General features: G+C 39.2%; 1 long non-coding RNA gene across 1 annotated transcript in view; it reads right to left on the bottom strand.

Annotated features, from left to right (window-relative positions):
• The window catches only part of LOC108538005 (uncharacterized), a 31,165-nt gene extending 11,150 nt beyond the window's left edge, over positions 1–20,015 (bottom strand). The window contains exon 1 of the long non-coding RNA XR_001887974.1: positions 19,083–20,015. This is a non-coding gene — a long non-coding RNA (uncharacterized LOC108538005). The remainder of the gene's footprint in view (positions 1–19,082) is intronic.
• Between the last annotated feature and the right edge of the window lie 2,109 nt (positions 20,016–22,124).

The raw sequence follows: 22,124 nt of genomic DNA, 5'->3' as shown, positions 1-22,124 counted from the left end.
ACTGATGGGTATCTAGGTTGATTCCATGTCTTTGCCACTGCAAATAGTATGAAGTGTCTTGTGTAGAATTTAGGGAAATTATGACAACATTTACTTTGCTCATTAATCAGCAAATCAGTTAATTCTTAGCAGGGAGAGCTTATCTCAGCTGCCTGACATCACTGAAGTGGAACAGGCTGTGGATTGGAATCTTCTCGAGGCTCACTGGTTGGTGTTTGTGGTAGTTGAGGCTGGTGGTACCTTCAAGCTCTTAGTGGGGACTGTTGGCCCTGACACCTCCACACATGGTCTGAGCTTCCTCCCAACATGGTGGCTGGGTACAAAGGGCAGTTGTCCTGAGAGAAAGACCTAACAGAGGCATTTTGCTGTCTATGACTCAGTCTCACTTCTACCACCTTCTATCAGTCAAGGCTAGATGTGTCAAAGGACAGCCATGTTTCTATGAAAAGGGTTAAGAGAATCAGCCTCTTTTGGGGGGAGCAGCATGATTCTGGAAGAGGACCGGAAGTATTGCTGTGGCCGCGATGGAAAGCACAATCCACCACAAGGATGTCCAAATCTGTTACTCATTTTCATTGACTCGTTCTGTGGACATTTTTTTATTTGTGGTAGGAAATAGGAGTGAAATTATGAAGCAAATGGATTGATTTAACTGTATAAGAATTTGTCAAATTGTTTTCAAATAGTTTTGCCATTTTTTAGTCCCACAAGCAGTGGACAGAGTTCCACTTTCTCGAAACATCGCCAGCACTTGGTGTGGGCAGTCGTTCCATTTCAGCCAGTCTGATGGATGTAAAGTGGTATCTCCTGCTGGTTTTAATTCACAGTTTTCTGATAAACAATGCTCAGGCCTGTCAAGGATTATTGCTCTTGTGACTGTCACATGTCACAGATACATTGTCTAAATGTACACTCTGATGGAGTATGAGAAGTATAATTTTTAAGGGATCAACAACAACAGTGAAAAGAATGTGGAGAAAGTGAATTAAACAGGGAGAAGTTGAAATGAGGTGTATGCTTGACGAGGTCTCAGTGGACCTAGCAGGGACCTCCAAAGTAAACATAGACAATAAGCTGTGTCCCATTGAGTCTTGGATGGCCATGGCCTCAGGCAGGGCGGTTCCTCATGGCTTCGCAGACCCAATGCCTGGGGCTGCCTTCTGACCACTCTCCTAGAAAGTGGTGGCATGTCCTTCCTGAGGGAGTCCGCGCCAGTGTCTCCACATGGGCCACGCACCTGTCTCCATCACTCATGGCCATGCCAAGACCCTCTCTTGTAAATTTATGTCTGCTGCCCAATATCATTGGGTTGTCTGCATTTTCATCTCTCCCATGGGAATTCTTCATATATTGTGGATACAAATCCTGTATCCAATGTGTGTTTTACAAATATGTTCTCTGAATCTGTAATTTGACTTTTCATATTCTTATTACTATCTATTGAAAAAGTGATATTTAAATATTTATTTCCTTTTGTTTATTGCCTTTTTGTGTAATATGTAAGAAATAGTTGACCCCGAAGTCTCAAAAAATTCAATTTTTTATATGCACTTTACATTTTCAGCTTTTTCATTTAGGTCTGTAATCTGGTGGTGGGCAGAATAATGACCCCCAAAGATATCCACATCTTCATCTCCAGAACTCATGAAGATACTACGTTATCTTATGTGGCAAAAGGGACTTGGCAGGTGTCATTAAGTTAGGGCCTTGAGGTGGGAGGTGTTCCTGGATTTTCTAGGTGGCTACTCCGCAATCATGAGAGTCCTTGGGAGGGAAAAAGGAAGGCATGAGGGTCAGTCAGAGAGATGTGAGGAAGGAAGGATGCGGAGGTGGGAATAACGTTTCTGCTGGCTTTAGAAGAATGTGTCTGTTCCCACCAATTTGCTGATCATTAGATTATCTTGTAACCCTTCTAATGTTGTAGAATCCGTTGTGATGCTCTCCATCTGTCTGAGGAGCAGCAAGGAAGTCAAGGCTTCTACAGAAGATTACTGAAGAGAGAAGTCCCCAGGAACATCACTGGAGATCATGAAGACTGGCCTGTGTCAGGCTTGGGACCCTGAGGGACTGTGGCTTTCACTTCGGGTGGATTTGAGCAGAAAGTGGCTTGTTCCTACATTAAGTGGATCATGCTGATGGCTGTGGAGAGAAGAAAGCTGGGGGTGTGGGGGGTGATAAAAGGAGGAAGTAAATCTGAAACCAGCAGCTGCCATCAACCCAGTGAGGGATGCTTTGCCTCCTCCTAGACTGGACACAGGGTGAATAAGCAGTCGTTGTATACTGTAGGTTTGGAGGGCAAATTCAACAGCATATGCTAGCAATTGAGCATGGGAACTAAGAAAAAGAGAAAAACCAAGAGTATGTGAGATTTTCCTCAAAAAGTTGGAAGAACCAAATTGCCATTTATGGACGTGAAGAATTTGCAAGATCAAGCTTGGGTCTGTGGGTGGAGGAAAGATGAAGATGGATTTGGTAGTGGACATCTTCAGTTCAGGAAGCCACTGATGAACCGAGTCGTACAGGTGCCAGGAGAATGGAGGGAATCATCACAGAGGCAAGTGAAGAGACAAATCCATGGGGGCTAGAGGACCAAGTGCTTATCAGAAGATGGAGAGGATGAGGACCCAGACTAGGAGAAAATGAGCACCAATTGTGTGGAAGGGAAACCGAGAGAAGGAGGCTCCTGAGTCCAGTGAAGAATGCTATGGGAGAGGGAAGGCAGCTCTGTCAAAGCTGCTGATGACTAAGCAAGGAGGGTCCCAGGCAGGAACACTGGGTTTACAAACATGGCAGACAACAGTGTTACTACTTGGAAATATGTGAGCCACGTTACCTTCAAATTAACTGTAATTTTGAGACTGTAATATTCATGGAGCATCCCTGTGGTTTTTTGAGTCATCAACCAAAGACGAATCCTGTCTTCTTCATGGTAGACTCCCCATCCCCTCCTCACTGCCAAGGCCTGGAAGCCCTAAGCCTGGATCATGTCCTGGAACGACGCATAGCCACTCTGGACTCTCCAGTGTTCCAGAATGACCTGGGAAAGATGAAGACCAAGCCAATCTCGAGTCACTGGGAGAACTTTCACACCTTCATAAAATCAACATGCTTCACAGGGAACAGCAAAAGAACATTTAACAGGATGTGGAAGAAACCATTTTGCACTAGAAATCGGGATCTGAGAAATTTCTTCTCAGCATACTGAAAGGAGAATGCCTGCTCTCCATCCCGGGTCCCAAGCTGTATTTTCTCTTTTGTATTCACAGCAGAAAGTCTTCTGGGCACCAATACTCAAGATTTCGGGAACCGAGACCTACATATTGAAGATTCCAGGTTGTGAAACTATCGTTATTCAATGATGCTTTCACAGCAGGACCAGGAGGTTGGCTTGATTTAAAACACCATATCTGCAGATGCACGGACATTCTAATTATTACCACTAGATTAAAGATGAGAATCTCTGAAACTCTTCCACTTGCAGAGGAGTTGATCCCACCCTATTTTAACGTTGTCTCTATGAATGTAATGTCTATGAACACAGATTGTTAAAGATCTTGTCTCGCTGACTTCCCTGGTCCAGCTTGTCTGCCTTTCCTCTCTGAGTACCTTGGTTGCTATTCAAATCTTAACTCAAATGCCACCTCTTCCACATCTTGCTCCAGTCACCTGAGCAAGCTGCAGGTCTGACTTTAATCTCCACTCCCAGGGCAATAGCATCACCAACATGGTAATAATCATATTTTGTTGGGTGATAAAACTGTTTGTGTTCATGTATACAAATGCATTTCTTAACTTCCGTGGTGCACAATAAACTGCTTCAGAGCAAAAATAAGTCTGACTTATTGATAGCTTCTTCACAACTCCGGGCAAAGTGCCTTGCATATAGGTGTTCCATAAAGTTATGCAAATACCTTGGCCAGAAATATTGTAGCTATTACTAATTGCCAGCATCTCAACTGAAGGTGAAGCTCAAGGTTGCTTATGAGAGGGAGAGAGAGATTGAAAATGAGAGAGAGAGACAGAGAGAGAGTGACTTGATGGTTAATATTTAGCTGATGATGTGACAAAGCAACAATTTCAGCTGAAATAGAGAAATTGACACAAAGCATTAAACAAAACTGAAGATGAAATGATATGGAAGACGATGCTGATGAGAATAAAGTAAGAGATTCATTGCTGAGAGAGGCATCGTGGAGACTTTCAGCTCAACTGATGGTGAGATCTAGATTGTAAGCATGAACAAATACCCTGCATGCAATAAAGAATTGGAGTTAGCAAGCCAGTACGCTAACAAGCAGAGAAAAATTATGTGCAATGCTTGAGGGGATAATAGGATTCGAAAAGAGAAACTTATAAAGAGAAAGTGAATGAGGCAGTGAAGAGCTGTATAAAAATTTTATCTGGAATAGTTTAAGAGATAACTTTTGTATTTATGCAAGGCAAAAACTAGTGCACTATTAAGATGAAAAGTTATAAATTATGGCAAGGATTTGGTTTAAACTTTCAAAAGCACATTCATCTATCAAAATGTCTCCTTGGATTTGCATTTTGGGATCTGCATATTCTGGCAGGGATGAGAGATGAAACGGCTAAGTAAGAGGTGTGTGTCCTATTTAAGTCATTTCTTTAAGCCATCTCTTTCTGGAAAGAGGATGGAGACACACAGTGTTGGGGTTCTAGAGGAATAATAGACAATGGTGCTAAGACAGTTGTGCTAAAAGAAGACCAGAGATTATCAATTTCCCTTGGAGTCTGGACATTCCCTGATGTTTTTGGACTTTCAGGTGTTGGGAATTTCCACATCGCCCTGGACACCTAAGAGCGTGTAGAGCTCCCCTCCTTCTCCCCATGTCCCTCCCCTACTGCACTGCCCAGCCAGTTGTACACGGGAAACTGACACCCTCATCCTATGTCATATTCTGGACATGCACAGTTTCATGCCCTTGGATCTAAAGCCAAAATTATTCTTTGCCACGATGTTCCTTTTGTTTTTCAAGTTCTGGTTCACCTTACGTACACACCTGTGCCATTTGGACCCCTCATGGGACATAGAAACTGATTGTGTTATTTTCTCTTTAGTGTGTTAAGAATCACCTCGAAATCACCTTTTTCCTCTATCTGCTCCCTGGTGGAGCCAGTTCTCCCCACAGGTGTCAGCTTTTCCTGGGATCTGGACAGATGCAGCCCATTCCTGCTCAGGGCTCTCAGAAGCCTCAGCTGGTTAGATGTATCTATGGTGATGGCAGAGGATGGTGCTCTGCCATTCAGGACCATAAAGTTCAGAACCAGCTTGCTCCTCCTTAACAGGCATTTATTTTTGTGTTTATTGTGAGTTTTGCACATGGCAAGTCTGTTTATAAAGGGTCTGATATGGTTTGGCTGTGCCCTCACCCAAATCTGATCTTGAATTGTAGCTCCCATAATCCCCACATGTCATGGTATATGGTTGACATGGTGGGAGGTAATTTGAATCATGTGAAGTTGGTTACCTCTTATATCTTTGTTCCATTGACAGTGGATTGGGTACCTTGGTGGGGAGGTAACTTGTAATCATGGAGGAGGCGGTTACCCTTATACTGTTCTCGTGACAGTGAGTTCTCACAAGATCTGATGACTTTATGAGGGGCTTTTCCTCTCTTTGCTCTCATTCTTCTTTCTCCTTCTGCCACATGAAGAAGGACATGTTTGCTTCCTCTTACACCAAGACTGTAAGTTTTCTGAGGCCTCCCCAGCCATGCAAAACTGAGTCAATTAAACATCTTTCTTTTATAAATTACGCAGCCTCGGGTATGTCCTTATAGCAGTGTGAGAACATGCTAATACAGGATCCATAGAATGTTGCATTTTATTTATCCAGAAAAATGTATACAAATCATTCTGTGTGTGAAACTGATTAAGTGATGGGGTAGGATGGGAAGACAGACACCTGTCACTATGTCTTACACAGAGAAGCCTTCCATATGACAACTGGAGGATGATGGGCAGCCCCAAAGTGTACTTGCTCCTTTTTTTCCTTGATTACATTCAATGGCGGTTTGTCTGTTTTGTTGTTTTTACTGAGAGCCATGATTTTGAGTTATTAATTTGACCTAATTTTTTTCTCTCTATGTTATCAATTCTTTCTCACATCTTCATTGTTTCCTTTCTTGTACCATTTCATGAATGACATTCTACTCTAATTGAGTCCAGTCCATTCAATAAATTGGTCCTACCACGTGTTAGTTTCTTGCCACTGTGGCAACAAGGTATGAAATGGGAGGTTTCAAACAAGAAATCTGTTCTCATTACAGTCCTGAAGGCCAGAAGTCTGAAGTTGAGGTTTCAGCACAGGTGCACTCACTCTGAAGGCCCCAAGATGGAACGTTTCCTGTCTCTTCCAGCTTTTAGTGACTGCAGGTACTCCTTGGCTTGTGGCCACATGGCTCCAATCTCTGACTGTGGACACACAGCTTCTCCTGTGTGTCTGCCCAAGCTCCCTCTGCTTTCGTCTTACAAGAATGTTTGTGAGGGTGTTCAGATAATCCAGGATGATGGCATCTCAAGATACTTCATTTTATTACATATGCAAAGACCCTTGTTTGTAAGTGAGGTAATATTTTAATGTTACATGAATTAGAAAGTGAAGATGGATAAATTCATCCCTTGGTATCCACAAGGGGATGGTTCCAGGATCCCCTATTGATATCAAAATTCACAGATGCTCAAGTGTCAGATATAAACAGTGCAGTATTTGCATATAACCTATGCATATCCTTGCATAAGCTTTAATCTGTAGATTACTTATAACACCTAATACAATCTAAATGTTATGTAAATACTTGCTATGCTTTATTTTTATTTATTGTTGTTTTATTATTTTTATTATTTTTAAAATATTTTCAACTAGCAACAGGTTGAATGTGTAGACGTGGAACTCAGGGATATTCAAGGATATAATCTGGAGACGGTGATGCGACATGTCTTTTTTCAGTCTCCCACACAGACTATGTTTATGTAATTCCCTATCTTGTTTACCAATATCTTTACTCATCTTCATTTTTGGAATCCTAGACTCATGATGTAGAGTTTGTTTTTCTTGAAAAATATCCTCTGTTAGATGTTTTTATGTAAGTGGTTACTTCCATCAGATGGAAACATCCTTATTTTCCCCTACTGTTGAGTAACAACCTCTCTGGGGATAGAGCTCCAGTGCTTTTTATCATCTATTGTTTGTTTTCAGTCTTAGAATATCATCATTTGGCATTGAGAAGTTGTAATACATGGTCTCAGTGTAATTTATTTTTATATGTCTTATTTTGAGTTCCTTGTGAATCCAAAATTTGAGGAATGTATTTGTTCACACTTTCTGGAAAAATGAATCATCTCTCCTCTTCCATCTTATCAACTTCCCTCTTCTGATACTTTTAATAGAAACTGGAGTCTATCATTGCATCCTTCATAATTCTTCATTTCTATTTAATATTTTCTATTTTGTCATCTGTAATCGATTCTGATAAATTTATAAAGCTCAATCACCCATTTAGTTCATTAATTCCTTCTTAAGATATATCAAATAATTGGATTTAATTGCCATATCTATGCTTTTAATTTTGTAGATGCTCCACTTAATTTACAGAAATATCAATTTTCTCATTCTTTGTACATCATGGCTTCTATTATTTGGTTTGTTTTAACCAACTCAACCATATTTTTTAGAATTTATCTTAATATTACTACTCTCTTATTTTTAGTTCTTGAGTGTGTAATTCCACTTTTGTTGTGTTTTCGACTTTAATTTTGTGGTGTAGTGTTTCCCTGTGTTTTCTATTTTATTATAAGCTCTTTTATGTTGATTTTTTTTTATTTAAAATCCCTTAAGTTTAGTTATCTTTTTCAGCTTGTATCATTCACACACGAAGTTTGGTGTTTAAATTCCAACGCCAAACCAATGTGATATAAAAGTTCTAAATTCTGAATTATCATTTTGGGTTTTTTCTTCCACTTACAGCCCAAACAAAACAGGCAGCTATCATTGATGTTTATATGTTTTCAAGAGGTGTTCCTATGGATGATCTAACATTTTCTACTATTCCTTTCCATAGGCAAAACTCATTTCATGATTTTGTTTAAGGCCATACACTCATTTCCAACACTAATCTTCATGAAGATATTCAAACAAAAACTTACTAGGCTATCAAGACCATTAATGCATTTACCTCAAGATGGCCAGTGCATTTGCTCATGCAAAAGATATACCTGAATAAATAATGTCACAGAAATTTTCCAAATTACTTATAGACACCAAAGCATAGATTCAGATTTAGGAATTACAATGAACAGCAAGCAAAATGGGTAAGTATCAACACACACACACACACTCACACACACACACTCACACAAATCAAACCTAGCAATACAAATTGTGAAAGGATATCTGGAACAAAATGGACTTCCTTTCACTGCAGGTGTAAGTACAAATTGGGAAATATATTTTAAAAAACAATTTGGCATTAGCTAGTAGTGTTGAAGATGTACATACCTGTGAGTCTGTGATTTAACTCATTGGTATTAGAGTACACCCTAAAGAGAGTCTTGAGCATGGGCCCAAAGAAACACATATAAGAATTTTCAAATACCAGTGTTTATAATAAAACTGAGGAAAATGATTATCAATAGAATAATAAATACATAAATGTTAATATATTCACACAATGGAATATTTTCCCACAATTAAAAATAAACGACATAACTATATGTAAAAAATAAACAAATATCACAAATATTATTAAAGACAAATAGTGAGTTTTTAAAAATTATTTCACACAGGTCCTAAACAAGTAAAACTATAAAACTTTGCTTTGTTGCACACACACAGACATACACACCTTTTAAAAGCAAGTAAATAGAAAATTGTGAAGTAAGCAACTCCAAAATCTGTTTTTTTCACAAAAGCTGTGAAAACCTGGCAAAATTGTTAGGTTCAACATTTTTAGAACTCAGGAAATGAACCAAAGGCTTGCAGCACCCTGGGGACACTTTTTTCAAGAAAAGAGCTTATTCTCAGAAGGAACAGCAAGCTCCTGAGAGATTTGACTTACCCCAGTACCATTTCTCCCTCCCCAGTGTAATGGTACTTGTAAAAGTAACAACTCACATTCCCTGGAATTTGTATGTTGAAAGCCTAACCACCAGTATTTCAGTGCGTAATCTTATTTGAGGAGGAGCATCTTTACAGAAGTAACCAAGTTAAAATGAGGTAACTGAGTGGATTCTAATCCAATATGACTGGCGTATTAGGAACATTTGGATACACAGGCCTGTATACAGGACTGGAGATTGAGGCCATGCAGGAAGAAGACAGCCAGCTGCAAGCCAAGGAGAGACGACTGGCACAGATCCTGCCCTCAGAGCCCTAAGAAGGAACTAATGCGTGTGACACCGAAGTTTTGAACTTACAGCCTCCGGAACTGTGCGACAATACATTTCTGTTGTTTAAACCATCCATTTTGTGGCACTTTGTTATAGTAGCCCTGGAAACCTACTAGAGAGGAACTAAAAGAATCAAATGAAAATTCTCCATTTGGGAAGTACCATAGCTGAAGCAAAAAATACACTACAGGGTCTCAGCAGAAGATTCGTGCAGGCAGAAGAAAGAACACGTAAGCTTGAGGGTAGGTCAATTGAGATGACACAGTCTGAGGAACACGTAGAAAAAAATATTTTTTTTTTTAAATGTAGAGTTTTAAAGACCTGCAAGAGACCATCACATGTACTAACATACACAAAATGGGGCCTCAGAAAAAGACCAGAGAGAGAAAGAGGCACAAGTAATATTTCAAAAAATAATAACCACAGTTTCCCTAATGTGAAGAAAAATTTTAATCTACACATAAAACTGTTGAACAAACCCCAATCAGGATAAAATTAAGGAGATCCAAACTAAGTTATGTTAAAACTGAATTGTTGGACGTCAAAGACAATCTTGAAAACAGTAGGAGGAAAACAACTTATAACACACAAGGGGTGCTTGGCAAAATTAACAACACATTTCCCATTAGAAACAATTAAGTTCAGAAAGCAGTGGGATGATACATTTAGTGTTGAAGAAAACACTGTCAACCAAGAATATTATGTCCAGAAAATCTATGTCTTCAAAAATAAAATAAAAATTAAGACATTACCAGATAAACAAAAACTCAGAGTCTGTTGCTGTTAGTGCTAACTTACAAGGAATGCTAAAGGGAGTCCTTAAGGCTGAAACAGAAGGACAATCAACAATACCTCAAATTCACCTGAAATAATGAACCATATAAGTAAAAATAAAAACAGTATAAATGAGTTGTTTTGTTTACAACTCCTTCTTTATCTTATTTTTAAAAAATGATTGCATAAGACAATAATTATAAATCTAGATTGATGGTAAAACACTATATAAAGAAGCTATTGTGAAAATAACAGCAAAAAGTGGGGAGCAGAACTAGATAGAAGCAAATTTTTTAATGCTTTTGAGACTAAACTGGCATTAATTTAAACTGGATTGGTATAATTTAAGATATTTATTGTACTCTGCAGACAACCCATTACAAAAATAACTCAAAAAATATAGTAAAGGAAATGTTAAAGGAACTGAAATTGTACACTAGAAAATATCTGCTTAATGCAAAAGAAAGCAATGGTAGAAAGAGTGAGAGAAAAAAAGGTATAAAACATATATAGAATAAATTGTTAAATGGCAGAAATCCTTACTTAACAGAAATTTCATTAAATGTAATTGACTAACTTCTACATGATAAAAAGCAGAGACTGTCAGAATATATTTTTAAAATTATCATACTATATGCTATATATAAAAGACTTAAGTCAAATTCAAGGACACGAATGGATTGAAAGTAAAACGATATAATTTATGCAAATAGTAACCAAAAGAGAGCTGGGGTGGCTATACAAACATCAGCCAAAATAGACTTTAAATTAAGAATTGTTATAAAGGAAAAAGAAGGACATGATATGTTTATAAAAGGTTAATTCATTAAAATATGTAACAATTATAAATATGTATTTGCCTAAAAAAAGTATGAAACTGATGAAGCAAAATTAACTTAATAACTTAAGCAAAATTAAGCAAAGATTAACTTGCTTCATCAGCTTGGTACTTTGTTTTTAGGTGAGTAAGTATTTATAATTGTTATATATTTGTAATGAATCAACCCTTTTATAAACATAATTTGAAAGAAGAAATAGACATTTTACAATAATAGTGATTTTAATAGTCCATGTTCAGTAATTGATAGGGCCTCTAGAGTGAAGATCAGTAAGAAAATAAGACTTGAATTATATACCAACCAGATGAGGCATCTGTAGAACACCCCATCTAACAATGGCAGAATACACAATTTTTTAAAGAGTACATGGAACATTCTCCAGGGTAGGCCACATGTTAGTCCATAAAATAGGTCTTAATAAGTTAAAAATGTAAAAATCAACATATGTTATCTGACTTTAAAGGATCACAATTAGAAATAAATAGAATTCACAAATATGTGAAAATTAAACAACTTTTATAAAACCAGTAAAAAAAGAGAATCACAAGAAAAGAAAATACATTAATATGAACAAAATGAAAACAAAATATGCTAAAATTTATAAGATATAATGAAAGTAGTGCTCAGATCAAAATTTATAACTGGAAATGGGAGCACTGTGAAAGAAGAAAGATTACAGACACATAAACTAATCTTCCAATTTAAGGGGACAAAAAATAGAAGAGCAAACTAAACCCAAAGAAATAACAAGGAAAGGAATAATAAATATTATTGGGACGTAAAACAATTAGACAATAGAAAAAACAAGAGAGAAAAATCAATGAACCTCAATTTTGGTTCTTTAAAAATATCAACAAAATTGACAACACATTGGAATATTGACCAAGAATAAAAGACAGAAAGGTCAAATTACTAAATTAGAAGTGAAAGAAGATACATTACAATCAATCTTAAGGAAATACAAAGGATAATAGAAATACTATAAATAACCAATTGCCAACAAATTAGATAGCTTAGATGAAATAAAAGAACTACCAAAACTTACACAAGAAGAAATGGAAAATCAGATTAGACCTACAACCCTAATACATTAAATTAGTAATAAAAAAATTCTACCCACAAAGAAAAACCCATTTACAGTAGGTTTCTCTGATAAATTTTACCACATGCTTAATAATGAATTAATAGCAATTCTCTTCAAATTCTTCCAAAAAAGAGAAGAACTATTGTCCTTTGAAGAACAATAGTTTTAAAATGTGATTAAATTCAATTTATCATCTTTTGTTTCATTGCTTATGCTTTTGAGGTCTTATCTAAGAAACTCTTGCCTAATTCAAATGCACAACAATTTACTCCTATGTTTCTTGTAAGAGTTTAATAGTTTTACATCATATATTTAGCTCTTTGATTAATTTTGTATTTGGTGTGAATCAGAGGCCAAATTCATTATCTTGCGTATGGATATTCAGTTCCCAGCAACATGTATTGAGAAGACAATTGCTGGCCGGGCGCGGTGGCTCAAGCCTGTAATCTCAGCACTTTGGGAGGCCGAGACGGGCGGATCATGAGGTCAGGAGATCGAGACCATCCTGGCTAATACGGTGAAACCCCGTCTCTACTAAAAAATGCAAAAAACTAGCCGGGCGACGAGGCGGGCGCCTGTAGTCCCAGCTACTCGGGAGGCTGAGACAGGAGAATGGCGTGAACCCGGGAGGCGGAGCTTGCAGTGAGCTGAGATCCGGCCACTGTACTCCAGCCTGGGCGGCAGAGCAAGACTCCGTCTCAAAAAAAAAAAAAAAAAAAGAAAAGACAATTGCTTCCGCATAGGGTGGTCTTGACACCCTTTATTTCCATACTCTTCATGCTGTCCCATTGGTCCATATATCTATCTTCATGTCAGTTCCACATTGTCCTAATTACTATAGCTTTGGTGTAAGGTTTGAAATCAGGAAGCACAAATCCTTCAACTTTGTCTTCTTCAAAAAGGTTTGGTTTATATTGGGCCACCTGAATTTTCATGCAAATTTAGTATCAGTTTGTCGATTTCTACACCAAAGACATCTGGGATCTTGATAGGATTATATTCAATCTGTAGATCAATTGGTAGAGTATCCTGTATTGCCAACATTACGATGTCCATTTCATGAATATGAGATATCTTTTTATTTATCTAGATCTTTTAAGATTTCTTTCAACAATTTATTGTAGTTTTAAGAGTATAAACATTGCACTTCTCTCACTATAATTATTCCTAATTCAATGCTATCATAAGTAATTTTTTTAATTTTAATTTTGAATTTTTCATGTCTAGTGCACAGAAATAAAAGTAATTTTATATATTAATTTGCATACTGCAACATTTCTGAAGTCATTTATCAGTTTTAATTATTTTAATAGATATGTTAGAATTTACTATATACAATTATGTCATCTTCACCTACATATGGTTTCACTTGTTCCTTTTCAATCTGGATGCCTGCTATTTCTTTTCCTTCCCTACTTGTCCCAGCCACATCTTCCAGTTTAATATTGAAAAGAAGTGAAAAGAGTGGAATCCTGCCTTGTTCCTTATTTTATTGAGACAACATTCAACCTTAACCACTGAGTGTGACGTTGGCTTTGAGAGTTTTATAGATGACTTTTATCAGGTACAGGAAGATCCCTTCCACTTTTATTTTGTTAACCATTTTTATCATGGAGAATGTTGGATTTAATTAAATGCTCTATTTTATCTATTGAGATGACTATGAGTTGTTTATCCTTTATTCAATTGATATGGTGTATTTCATTAATTGATTTTCGGATGCTAATCCAATCTTTCTTTTATAGGTAAATCCCCCTTGGTCATGTTATATAATCCTTTTATAGGTAGATGGTTGTTTTGTTTGCTACTACTTTGTGAAGAATTTTCTTATCTATGTTTTTAAGATACATTCATCTGTGGTTTGATTTTCTATGTCTTTTAACTGGATTTTGCTATTAGAGTAATATCAGCCTCATGGAACAAGTTGCAAAGTGTTTTCTATGTTTTTAAGAGTTTGAGAAAAATTAATGTTGATTGTTTATTAAGTGTTTGGTAAAATGTAACAATAAAGCTAACTAGGTCTTGGGTTTTTTGGTGGTTAGTTTTGGGATTACTAATTTAATCCTTTAATCTCTTTACTAGACCCTTTCAGATTCTCTATTTCCTTTTGAGTTAGTTTTAATCGTTACTGTCTTGCTGGATGCTTGTCCATTTCATCTAAGCCATCTAATTTGCTATCATGCAGTTGCTTATGGATCAATGAACTTCCAACTTTTACACAGCTAGCCAATTATATACCTTATGATAATTATCTTACAATAATTGTATTTCTATAGTATTGTCAGTAAGTCCCTCTTTCTTTGCTCATTTGGGAAATGAATCTTCTTCCCTTTCTCTTTGGTCAGTCTAGCTAAAAATCTGTCAATTTTCTTCTTTTCTAATAATCAACTTTTAGTTTCATTGGCTTTCTCTGTGGCTTTCCTATTCTGTATTTCATTTAATTCTGCTCTAATATTTGTTATTTCCTTTCTTCTCATGGCTTTGTGTTCAGTTTCCTCTTCATTGACCAGATATCTTAGTTTGAGGTTAGATTATCAATTAAAGATCTATCTGGCTTTCTTTATGTATATATTTTCAGCTATAAATTTGTCTTTAAACACTGCATTAGCTGCACTCCCACAATTTTTGTCATGTTGTGTCCTCATTTCGTTACTTTTGAAGTATTTTAAAATGTATCTTGTAATTTCCTTTTTACCCGTTGGTTATGTAGGAATGTGTTAATATCCGCATACATGTGAATTTTTCAAATTTCTTTCCATTATTGGTTTCTAGTTTTACCCCTTTATGGTTAGAAAACATCATGTTTAAATTTTTTAATTATTTAAATGTATTAAAGCTTTTTTACGGTATATTATGGTCCATGCGGAAGAATGTCCCATATGCACTGGAGGATAATGCCTCCTCTCTCTTGTTGGGTGGAATGTTCTATAGGTAGCTGTTAGGTGTAGTTCATAAGCAGTAAGTTATTATACCTAATTAATCATTACGGTTTCATATGTCCTGGGGGATATAATGGTTAAGGCTGACCTCAAAGTTTAAGGAATGAATAATCTAACTGGAAAAGTAAAGAAGAGAAATTGATGTTCAATAAAATATAATATTTATGCTATAAATTATGGAAATAGAAAATAATTACTCTGAAGTGTCTGATACATGGAGAAATATGATATTTGGAACAGGGAAGGTTCTAGAAGTGGGGCTTGAGTATTGGGTGTGAAAGATGGGTAGGATTTGTCTGACATACAATCAAGGAAAGGATTAGGAATAAGCCATTTAAAATGACAGGGCTTAGAAACCATGTGGTTAGTATAAATCAAACTTGAGATGTGCAGACTAAAAGAGTCGATAACTCAATGGGAATAAAACATAAAATAATGGAGGAAGGGTAAGCAGATAATTTGGAAATCAGGTGAGAATTATGTGGGAGTGATTGCTAATTCAATAATTTAATGAATCTGCACATCTAGTCATCACCTTTTGCTTTGTGGTACCAAATTTGTGTTCATATCTTTATTCTCATGCATTCATTTACATCTATTTGAATAATGCTCAATTTATTGCTTAAAACCTCTAAGGACAAATATTACCTACCTGACCTCCAAAGTTATCTGCTTTTAAGTAATGCTCTTATGAAACCCAAATCCCAATTTTTAGTCTGAGTGAATATCTATGTATTTTCTCATATTCCCGTAAATTCACTGACCCTGATTGTTAAATGGCTATTTATGTTGAATCCTGGAGAACTACAAATAATCAATGCTTTTTGATGTGCATGCACTTTAATTTCATGCGGTTCAACTGATTAGCATATCCCTTTCTGGAAACCTCCAAAGCAGAAAGCCCAGAGATGTGCAGCTTTGCTAGGCACTGACATGGTCTCACACTATGTCAGTGACCCACCAGACAGGAGCTTGTGGAACCATTACCCAAATGGACTGAGCCATTTCATTCTTTAAAGGAAATAAAGCCCATGGAATCTCAAGCTTTCCTTTCCGTTTGCATGCCTTAATTTACATAACAAATTTGTTCCAAATTGTTCCTGTTTTTCTCCTAACACAGCAGGCCCCTTATGGAAGCCTAATGAACAAATTTAATGAACCCATAGTAATCCATTTGTAAAGGACAAATTGGATTGTAACTTAAATAATCATTCCAAATATTTATTTACAAAGTTAGATATGCATAGGTCCATGGTTGAATACAGAGGTCTTATCTGTTCTGGACACATTCAATGTCTCTGAATACAAATTAAAATTTTACTTTTCCCTTGATCTTGAATTTTTTACACTTGAAGTAAAAAAGAAAATCTGTTTTTTAAATGTTAGATTTATTGTATTATATCTGCACACATCTCTATCTGTATGTATGTATAGATATACATAATTTTATAATTTCTTAGACTTCCTCCTGTAGAATATAGCAAGAAATTTTCAATCTTTAAATTTAAATGTGTGGGCACAGCGGTATTTCAATAAATATATATCATCAAAAATGGAATACTGCGATGAAAATATGGTGTTTTAATAAATGCTATACTGTAAACTCTTTTAAATGACAAGTTAGACAATTCACTGGGCCTATTCTTTATTTTCTATGTACTGAAACTGATAACACCATTCTAACATGCAGAGTGATTATGATTATACTAGTATTAAAGACACAACGTGAAAATCAGATTGTAAGTCATACAAACCAGAGAAAAATGACTGTCTTTGCATATTTCCTCAAGGTCGTCTCATAACTTAGAGACTGTTTCGTGACTTTATTGTGGATATAATTTGGTTACAATTTCTTTTTCCACTTTATTTCCATGACAATCTAAGTATTTGTTTTGGAATATTTTTGTAATTTAGGAACTCTAACTTTGAAAGGTTAATGAACTTTCAACTTTTACACTTCTTATCAATAATAGAGCTCTGTCTAGAATTTAAGGGCCATTTTCACAGCCTCCCTCTTTTTTTCTCCTCTCTTCTCTGCCTCTCTCTGTGTCCCTCGTTGTGTTTCTGTCTCTCTCTGTCCCTCCCCTTCTGTATAGAAATATAACTAATAGCATTAATTAATTTTATGTGTCACCTTGGCTGGGCGTGGCGTGCACAGATATTTAACCATGATTTTGGGGGTATCAGGGCGAAGGCTTCTGTACATGATTAACACTGGAATCAGTAGACTGAGAAAAAAATTGCCCTGGCTAAGGTGGATGGTTCTCACCAAACCATTGAAGCCCTGCAGAGTAGAGAGAGTCTGCATGATAAAGACCTCTCTCTCTCTGCCCAAGTATCTGAGCTGGGACACGGATCTACCTTGGTCTCAGACTGTACCTCACCACAGTGGCTGTTCTGGGTCTCCAGCTCAGCCTCCAGCACCCCTTTGAGTCTGGTTCCTATAAAAAATCTCCTATTGCTTCTGCTCCCTGGAACGTCCAGACTAATATGCATATGTGTGTATATATTACCAACATACACATCTTAATATCCACAACACACACACACACACACACACACACACACACACACACACCACACAGGACAGAGATTCTGGGAGTGGTTTCTGACAGCACCCTCCGCTCCTTGCTGGCGTAAGAACCGTCTCTTGACGGCTGCTGTCTGTCAAGGGAGATCTGGGATGACTAAGTGGGATGTGAAATTGTGTCACCCACGCCTAGAGCATGAGGCAAGATGTTGGCTGGCTTCAGCTCTGCACCTTACACAGCATACATAGCTTGGAAATTAATCTTACATGTTTTCGTAAAGGAAACCAGCAGTTGACACTCAGCCCTGCAGCATCCTCCCCTCACGGCTGGCATACACCCTGCTTCTCGGCCTGCTCCAGTCTCCCCACCGTGTTGCTAGGTGATTCTCGACAGGGCGGGGTTTAGGGAAGCATATGGACATGCGCATGCGCACACAGGCCTGCACGCGGCCGCGCCTCGCCCAGGCTGGCTCCTCACGCAGGAGTGCAGCCAGGGGACGCTCCCCGCTGTTCCCACGCTAGTAATTCTGAAATACCTGGAAGAGTTATTTTAGGGAATTACACATAGAAACAGCAAACAAGTTCAAATTGTCTTAATGAGAAAATATTTATTTCTATTAAAACTTGGAATTTTGAGAATACTTACTGCTTTATCGTATTCCAAAAAATGTTTAACGCTGAATTTTTTAAAATTTTCTTTACTTATTTTCTATAATACTGATGCTTTTCTTTTCTATTGGCATCTATTTATTCTACTCATATTTCACGACAAAAAAATTCTTATAGTGAACAGTATTTAATGTCCTTGAATATTAGAATTGATTTTTAAAAAATATTTACTAAAAGCATCTGTAAAATTCCTCTGCTAGACATAGAGAATATGGTGAGAGAGAAACCATCGTTCTCACTCTCCAGAAAATTACAAATCTTTTCTTATTATGAATACCCATCCTTTGTCCACATTGAACGGGGCTTCATTGTATCTGTTTTTTTCTAATTATATAATAACACGTGCTTACTGTAAAAAGTAGCAATAATAATAATAAAACGGTATATCCCTTTTATCCATGGAAGATTCATTCCAAGACCCCTGTGGATGCCTGAGATGGCAGCTCACACCAAGCCTTGTATATATTGTCTTTCCCTGTACTTACATATCTATGGTAAAGTGTTGTCTATAAATTAAGCACAGTAAGAGATTAACAACGACAACTAATAAAAATAGATCAATGATAATATACTCCAATAAAAATTATGTGAATATGGTCTGTCTCTTTCGAAATATTTTACTGTGTCAAAGTTTGGGTAGCCCACGGGTAACTGAGTGACTGCATAAGGGTGAATACACCAGTAATAGAATAAAGTAAAACAACCTAAACAAGTTGTAAGAAAGAAAATATTTGCCTACAAATATCCCAGGTCTGCTATGTTGGAGGCAATTCTGTGGCTCATGCCTGGCGTCCACACAGGGACGGACAGTGGCACTGTTGGGTTCCCAGGACACTCACAGTTCTCTGGGGCGCGCTCCCGTCGCCCTGGCCTCCTCCAGCTGCTCTGCCCTCTGTGCCTGTTTGTTAGACGCCAACGCTGCGGCGTGGGTCTCCCAAACCTTCCTCCGGGCACCATGAAGAAACACATGCCAGGCAGACACAAGGCACGGAGCCCACCGTTCATGTTTCAAACGTGATTGGAAATTTTTCACATCACCTCCTACACAGCGAACTCTCTAAGTTTAATGAGTAGAAATAACGCAAGGGCTTGTTTGTTTTTATGATATGCATTCCCAGGAGTAGAAGTGCTGGGTAAGAGGAGAGGTGCGCTCTTCACTCTCACACTCTTTGCACAGTTTTCCTCTGTGCCTGGCTGTGGTTGCAGTGGCCTGGTGTGCGCTGCTGAAGGTCCCTTTTACCAAGAACTACCACATCTGGAAGTCCAGAATGTTCCCTTTCCTGGCTCTCTGATGCCTCTCAGGTCATCTTTTTGTGTGTTTCTTCTTTTCTTTGACATTTTTCTTTCTCCTTTTGCCTCTGCTCCCAGCTTCTGGGGTAACCTTAGCAAGGGCAGACTTCTTTCCCAGAGAGGGTCACTGCCACCTCCATCATCTGCCACAGAGGGGATCATTGCTGCACCTGTTACCTGCCGAGGCAGCTGGGAGGAGACAGTGACCCAGCTGCGCTCCCTGTGCCATCTCTGTTGCTGGAGACCTCCAAGCTTGCCACCTCTCTCTGGCTACAGGGACCCCCAGGCCAGCCCACCCACCTGTCCTGGCACAGGGCTCCCGGCCAACGCGCCCAGGTTTCCATCTGAGCTGGCATTGGGTGTGCCCAGCCTGGAGAGACTCCCGCTGCTGGCCTGGGCCATGTTTTGCTCAGAAAAGCTCATGGTGGATGGCACAAGCTGAGGGAGAGCCCAAGACTGACATATGTGCAGGCCTGGGTCCTCCCCAGTGAAGGCCACGCCCTGGCACTGTTACCCATGGGTCCTCCCCCACCTTGAAGGCCACGCCCTGGCATTGTTACCCGTGGGTCCTCCCCAGCCTTGACGGCCATGCCCTGGCACTGTTACCCATGGGTCCTCCTCCAGGCCCTGTGACGGACACACCCTGGCATTGTCACCCGTGGGTCCTCCCCCCATCCCCGTGAAGGCCACAGCCCGGCACTGTGTTTACCTGTGGGTCCCAGACCTGCACCTGCAGGAGAGATTTTCTTCCTCTCTCTCACACTGAGGCCTCTGATGGAGGAGGTCGATGTCTGTGCCTTCATTCTCCTGAGCCCCTGCCATCTGACACCGTCGTCATCTCTGCCTGGGGTGAGGGTTAGAATTATTATTATTGTTGTTATTACTATCATTATTATTATTTTGAGACAGAGTCTCACTCTATCGCCCAGGCGGGAGTCCAGTGGCACCATCTCGGCTCATTGCAACCTCCACCTCCTGGGTTCAAACAATTCTCCTGCCTCAGTCCCCAAGTAGCTGGGACTACAGGCACACGCCACCACACCTGGCTTATTTTCTATTTTAAGTAGAGATGGGGTTTTACCATATTGGCCAGGATGGTCTCGAACTCCTGACAGCGTGATCCGCCCGACTCAGCTTCCCAAAGTGCTGGGACTACAGGAGTGAGCCACCGTGCCTGGCCAGAACTCTGTCTTAACTGGTGCTAAGATCTGACTTTGGTGGCAGATATCTTATCTGTCAGAGAGGATTGCTTAGACCCTGGAACTATCCCGTCAGCAATAGTCACATTTGTGTCCAAATGAGGCAAGTAGCATGGAGAGAAAAGGCCAGTTCTGAAAAGGACAGTGGCCACATCATGCTGTGTCATCGCCTACCTGCGTCTCTGTGCTACCTTTATAAGGAGTCCATCATCAACGGTTAATCCTTGAAACACCATTGAGACCAGGAAGACCCCTCAGAGGCAGTAAACCAGAGGAAAATCCCCCTCTCCAGGGCAACATTTGCAGGCAGAGGCTGGGCAGATTATTCTAACGACGGCGAGGTGACAGGATGGGCCTCTCAGGGCTCACTTCGGTTCTGCGTGGAGAGCAGGACAAGTCACAGCCGCAGCAGGTTTCTCCTGATCTCTGATTGTGAATCAAGGTGAGGACGTATCACAGAAAGTAAGAACTTAAATTTTTCAGGGTTTGTAGGTTCCAGAGTGCTTTCCTGTGCATTCGCGTCATGTAGAAACGCAGCCGCTCTCTGAAGCCAGAACACTGAGTGTTGGAACACACACCTGTAGCCATAGGGAAACTGAGTCCTGGGTGCTGCAGCAGGGCTGGGGTGGGCCCAGTGCCCTCTCTGGGGGTCTTGATGGCCTGGTCTGTTTCTGGCTTAACTCACCGTTGTCGTCTTGTGTCAGACAGAGCCTCGATGAGTGTGACGAAGGAGGGATGAAGGAGGGACAAATTGAGTGAACGGACATGATAGGATAAATGTCCACATGTGCGAGATTTTCATTCTCAGCATCCCTATCCAACCTGTCACCACCCCTCCAGTCTCTCCCCAGAGGCAGAGCAGGCAGAGAGGTGTAAAATTGCTGCATTCCCGACTTCCCGACACATGGATGGGGTCAAGGTAAAGGTGCCAGGAGCTGTGCTGTGCCCTGGCTCTCCCGGTGCAGCCAAAACACATTTCATCACAAACACGTGTGTTTTAACGTCCCTTGCAAGGGTGTGAGAATGACCTACTTACTGTCACAGAACCCAGAGGAAAACAACGGAAGGGACTGGCTGTAGCATCTGCCCACGACGATAAATGTCTCTGACACCTTCAAGCCAGTGTGTTTGTTCAGGTGGAAGAAGTAAGCCCGTGACAGAGATTCTGTGGTGACATCTTAACGAAAAGTCGATGTGTCCGGGGCCGGAAAGAGTTCACTAAACTCCAAAGAGAAAATGCTGTGCCACACTGAAGTGGAGTCACAGAGGGCCTCAGGAAAGCAGCTGAATGTTGGAAGAAGGGAGGTCCTTTCCAACATTTAATCACAAATTGAAGTCACTTTTTTTTTCCTCTTGGGGTTGTTGTTTCCAAAAACGAAGTGCGCAACACAC

This window comes from Rhinopithecus bieti, unplaced genomic scaffold, assembly GCF_001698545.2.
Source record: "Rhinopithecus bieti isolate Rb0 unplaced genomic scaffold, ASM169854v2 scaffold_15437, whole genome shotgun sequence".
Taxonomy (NCBI): domain Eukaryota; kingdom Metazoa; phylum Chordata; class Mammalia; order Primates; family Cercopithecidae; genus Rhinopithecus; species Rhinopithecus bieti.
This window is presented reverse-complemented; position numbering and strand designations above follow the sequence as displayed.